The sequence below is a fragment of the Quercus suber genome, unplaced genomic scaffold, assembly GCF_002906115.3.
Source record: "Quercus suber isolate HL8 unplaced genomic scaffold, Cork oak 2.0 scaffold_26, whole genome shotgun sequence".
Taxonomy (NCBI): domain Eukaryota; kingdom Viridiplantae; phylum Streptophyta; class Magnoliopsida; order Fagales; family Fagaceae; genus Quercus; species Quercus suber.
The window spans coordinates 2,162,302-2,168,417 of NW_027069491.1; positions in this window are offsets into that span (position 1 = coordinate 2,162,302).

Below are 6,116 nucleotides of genomic sequence, written 5' to 3' on the forward strand. Positions count from 1 at the left end.
GTTTTCACATGCTCAATCTTTGTTGATCAAATACAAAAAGATTTTTTAGTATTTTAGTTGTTTTTGGAAAGTATTTTATTTTTACAAAAATTGTCACAATTTCAAAAACAGTGTTGCCCTGTTCTGGTGACTCAGTCGCTGGTTGGTCCAGTCGCATGACCCCTGTCGCGAGCATTACTTAGAAGGTCTTCGCGACTCACTAGTAGGTCAAAGTCCCAGTTGTGAAAAATACTTAGATTATTTTCAAAATTTGGGCTTTTATGTTTCTCGCGGCTCAGTATGGCGACTTGTTCGCGAGTGGAAGGTCCAATCGCAAAGGGTACACAGAGATTTTTGTGAATTAAAGCGACTTTCTCATGGGTAAACCTTCCAATTGCAAAAAACACTTAGAAAATTTTTCAAATTTTTAAGCATTCTGGCAGCTGGCCTTGGCGACTTGAACGCGATTTGACTCAGTCGCGAAAATCGCGTGTTTTGCTTAATAAGGGTTTTTTTCAAGACTAGTTTCAAAAACTTTTCATTTTTTCCTCGCACCCTGTGGTTGTTCATCTTCTGGTCTAACTTTCACTCTTTCAAAACAACCATGTTCATACACAAAATCTTCAACTTCTCGTCCACCACTTTCTCAACCTTCAAGGAAAGGTATGGGTTTTGTTTCTTACTCATTATATTTCACATTTACTGCATATATCTCTTGGATTGTGTGTTTTTGCTGATATTTGTATATCTCTTGATTGAATATGGTTATCTGATCTTTTGGTGAAATTGATGTGTGATTTTTGGTGCTTATGTACTAATCTACTTTATCTTGAGTAAACATTGTGTTATTAGTAGCACACACACACTCATTGTCATGTTTGGGACCTAAATTTCAAGTTTTTAGGGTTTTCTTCATTATACATGTTTTGGAACTAACCCAATGCTAATAATGTTTGGTGTCTTATGTGGTTTCTCTTGTTGTGGGTAAAACATGATGCATGGTGAAAATGTCTCCATTCAATAGAGCAGTTGTGAAAGGGGGCAGCAGCAAAGGGAAGGAGCCTGTCATTGATGTTGATGACCTCTCACCTAGAACAAAAAGGACTCGTTCACCATCAGGAATGTTCGATCCCAACAAGTTTAGATCCTATGTTGCCTTTCAGACTCATGAAAATTATTTCAGATATGCTAAACCGTTGGTTGAAAGGGCTGTTAATCAACCTTCTCTTCTTGACACCGACATCCTTAAATGGTTTGCTCACTAGGATTGGAACTACTTTCTCTTTGACCTTGATAAAGCATATGAGAATTTGATAAAAGAGTTTTATGCCAATGCAATTGTTGAAGGTGAAGAACTCAAGTGCTGGGTTAGAAGAAAAAGTTTCTCAGTCTCTCCCGCATATCTGGCAAAGATCCTTCACATCAACCGACTGAAGTTTAAAAACTCACCGGTATATGATGATCTATGTCCAGATAAGGACCTACTTCGGGATGCTCTTGGAAAAGACTTGGAATTATCACCAAATGGGAACTCAATTAGTGTTTCCTCTCTTCCTCAAAAATTGAGGGTGCTTACAATCATTATGTTTCACAACATGTACCCCCTATCCAGCACAGGGTATATGAACTTCGGACATGCCTTGTTTCTTTATGATCTGATCTCTGATGTAGAGATTGACATTTGTGTACATATCTTTCACATTCTGCGCAAAATGGTTCTACGAACTGAGTCAAGGACATGCATTCCTTTTTGCTTCCTCATTTCTAGGATTTTGAAGCTCAAAGGGATTCATCCATTAGAAGATGAGTCTCCCTGCACAAAACCAAGTCCAATCAACATGCGTACGTTCAACGCTAGTATTGGTCATAGTAAGAAGGGAATCAAAACGAAAACTTCAGTGTCTCATAGTGGTTTGCGCTCTAGCTCATCCTCCTTTGATGAGAAGCTAGACAACATTGTGGCATCTGTCCAAGAGTTAAGCACCAAGATGTTCGGACTCGCATCCATCTTGCACCATCACAGCATTTGGTGTGATATGAAGGTCGCTTCTCTCCAAACTCAATTGGACCAAATTTAAAGAAAGCTAGAAAAAGATGAGGACTAGCTATTCCATGACAAAAAGGGGAAGATGATGTTGATAGGAGGAGTACAATGATAAGGGAAGAAAAAACTTGATCAAAGGGGGAGATTTTAGCAAGCAGGCCTATGTTTAATATTTTGCTTCATATTAGCATGTTTCAGTGTTTATGTTATGTTATATTCAGTTTAAAGTTTTGTTTTGTACCTTTGCTTATGTAGCTTTTATTTTGTACACATGCTTTGTAGCCTAGTACTTGTTGTTAAATGTTATGCATTTTCTTTAAGTACATCACTTTTGTGCCCTTGTTGGATTTTTATCCTTAATGTAATTACCTAGTGTTGTTGCATTGGTTAAGTGTTGGACATGCAAATGATACTTTGCAATTAAGCTTATTAGCTTGCATGTCCGGATGTTCATTCCATGTGTGAATGAGCATTCAGATCACTGTTTATAGTGATTGTTCGTTTTTGGTCAAGTCATGGTCTATTGCTTTGTTCCATTTTGCTTGATTGCATTGTGCTTACTCCATATGCATTACAAGTTTTCTACACACAATGATCATATTGTGTTGTTGTGTTTCAAGAGATACTTGTTCTTATGGTTCAAGAATTTCACAGATTCTAGAATTAGGTGTGAGTGAGTTTCTGTTCAACCGTTCCCAACTCACGCGTTAAGTCTAGAGTTTGTTGCAGGGTTTTGTCACTGAATAGCCAAAGGGGGAGATTGTAAAGTTGAATTTAACCAACCATTATGTTGGCTTTATTCCGTACCAAATTTTCTTGTATTTTAGCATTTAAAAATCTTGTATTTAAGTGGGAATCATGTAAGGGGAGTGTGAGAGAGAGTGTGAAGAAATGCTCAAGAATGTGCAATGAAGCAAGGACTTGCAACTAGATCTCGCGGGAGGCTCGCAACTGGCAAGCTGCTAAAAGATGCACACAAGTGAAGCATGTAAAGAAGTTGAACCGTCATGCCAGCTGTTGCAATACAAGACAAAAAGTCCAGAATGACCATTCAGTTAGCTAGCGGCTTGAACTCTCGACTCAATCAAGTCGCGAGGCCAAGTTGCCAGCCAACTCTGTTTTGGAAAAATAACTCTTCGCATTCCAAATACACACCAGTATATATAGACCCTTATACCTACAAAATGTAGAGAGCTTCTAGAGAGAATTTTAAGAGAGAAACCCTAGAGAAAAACAAGATTGACTCATCCACAATCTTTACATAGAGACTCTTCAAATTCCTCTACTCTCACCCTCTCCATGGTTACATCCTTGAGAGGTTCATTACCCAAATCCTTTTCTCACCATACTCATATCTGTGGGAAAGCTATTTGGTGCTTGGGAAGCAGTTAGAAAGGGACCAATGGTTATTGGTTGATGTTGTGGACTATAGCGGAATCCGGTAAGCTAGAAAAAAATAAAGGTTCAGCGTAACCTCGTTGGAGCAAAAAGCTTGGAAGGCTTAGGTACACTGGGTAGATTAGGCTTAGAGGGTCTTCTATTATTCATGTATCCCAACTTCATTTTCTAGTGGATTATTGACTGCTTGGAGGGTGGCAGAGACGTTTTACGCCGAGAACTTCGGTTTCCTCTTCGATAATACATCATTGTGTTGTCCTTGTGTTTGCATCTCTCTTCCCTTAATCTTTGCCATTTAATTTCTACTGTGAATGTGATTTAAATTGGTTTAGATTGTTTATCAATTCTATTATTTGCTTATGTTCATTTTCCGCACATATATTGTTTGACATTAAGCTTGAATTGATAATTTTATAATTGGGGGTCTAAACATTTATAGTGTTTTATACACTATTTGAACTTTCAAGGACAGTCTCTTATTATACCTCCTTTATTTGATGACACTAACTATGCATACTGGAAAGTACGCATGAGAACTTTCTTGCAGTCTTTAGATGAGAAAGGGTGGCAAGCTGTGAAGATAGGATGGACCAAGCCTACAGAAGTGTCGGCCGACTAGGATGATGCGAAGATCAAGGCAGCAAACTTCAACAACAGGGCATTGAATGCTCTATTCAGTGCAGTAACGAATGGGGAGTTCAAGAAGATATCCGCCACTAAAACTTCAAAGGAAGCATGGACCATCCTCCAGACAACATATGAAGGAACCATGGCTATCAAGGACTTAAAGCTTTAGAGGTTCACTACTGGCTTTGAAGAGATCAAGATGGAGGAGGATGAGTCATTTGATGAGTTCTATGCCAAGCTCAAGGATATAGTAAACTTAACACTTAATCTTGGGGAAACCATTCCTGAACCCAAGATTATGAGAAAGGTGCTCAGATCTATGCCCGAAAGATTCCATGCCAAGATCACCATGATTGAGGAATCAAAGGATATTGACAAAATTCCTTTGACAGAGTTAGTTGGCAATTTGCAAACCTATAAGTTGGGTTTGACAAGGATCGGGAAATCGAGCAAGAGCAAAAGCATGGCATTGAAAGCCAAAAGTAGTGATACTGATGAGTCTTCTAATGATAAAGATTCTAAGATGAAGTCCTACATCACCAAGCAATTCAAGAAGTTCATGAAGAATGCCAATGGAAAGGGCTTCGACAAGGACCATAGACAGTCGAGTTCTTTCCAGTCTAAGAGCCAAGACAAAGGGAAGAAGGATGCTAAGGATGGTGGTCAGTACACTATTCCCTTAGGACCTGATAAGTGTAATTTTTACGTGATTTTTATTATCCTCTTATTTATTAAAATTGTTAGTTTTCCTTTATTTCTTTTGATTTGATTTGATTTTTTTTATTTATATTTATCTATTCATTTGTGCTTTGAAGGAATGAGAAGAGCAAGGAATCAAAGGAATTTTGTACAAAATCCAAGTCCAATTCGGATTAGGATTCCAGCCTGCACATCAGTTAGTATTTTCAGCATAACTTTGGGCTCAGATATCCAATCGAGATGATTCAAGTTGGGCTGGAAAGTTAACTTAAAGGGTTATAACTTTTTAGTTTACCAAAAGTCCGAATTATGACGTTAAATGGGCTAAAATCGTCGGTAAAGTGAAGCCTAAAAATCTGGGATTTTCTCCAAACGGGAATAGGATTCCTTGAACTATTTAAAGGCTCTTTAGGGTAAAAAGAAAAAAGAAAAAGAGGAGAAAACCTGAGAGGAAAAGGGGGCTGCCGCATTGAAGATTTTTCTTTTAGGAGTCTTTCTGAAGAGGAGGATCTGAGGGCAAAGGCAAGAGCTTCATGTTGATCAACCATCAGATGAAAGACATAAGTTTTATTTGTTTTCTTTTCAGTTTTATTATGAACTAAATTTTATTTTCTAGAGCGTTGATGTAGTCTAGCAATGAACACACAATTTATATTCTGAATTATTTTATTTTTAATATTTTCATGATTGAGTGTTTAATTCTTATTCTTAATGCTTACTATTTTTTACGAATTATGGGTTTGATCAATTGAATTACAATGAGACCGAGAGGTGATTTGTTATTTTAGTTCTAGAATTAAATACCATTAGTTGAGTGAAAATAGAGATGCTTTACCACGACTAGTGTGATTTTTCAAAAAATTCAAAGTAAGTAATGAGTCTCCAATTAATTAAATTCACATAGAGATATGGAATTGTTAGTTGAAGATATTTTTAATATTATTCAAGAGAAGATATTGAATACTTAAGGAATTTTTAATCATCAACGGGAGATTATTAGAATTTAATAATTAGGAAGAATAAATTGTGTGGGATTTTGTTAGGTGAAATCAACTGCTCTAGATCCATTCTTATCATATTTTTACACTTTTAGATTTTACGCTTTGTTAATTTTTTTTTATTCATAGATTTATTTTTATTAAATAGTTTAATTTAATTCAAATAGTAGAACGTTCATCTATTTTCGATTTTCCAAATGTACTTAATTAGTAAATTTTGGTATTCAATAACATAGTTAATCCCTGTGGGTTTCGACATTCGTTTTCTAAAAACACTTTACTACTTGTTACGATTCTGTGCGCTTGCAGATTATTTTACACGAAAAAAGACCAAAGTGCTTGGGTGTTAAGGTTTTATCATATGAAACAAG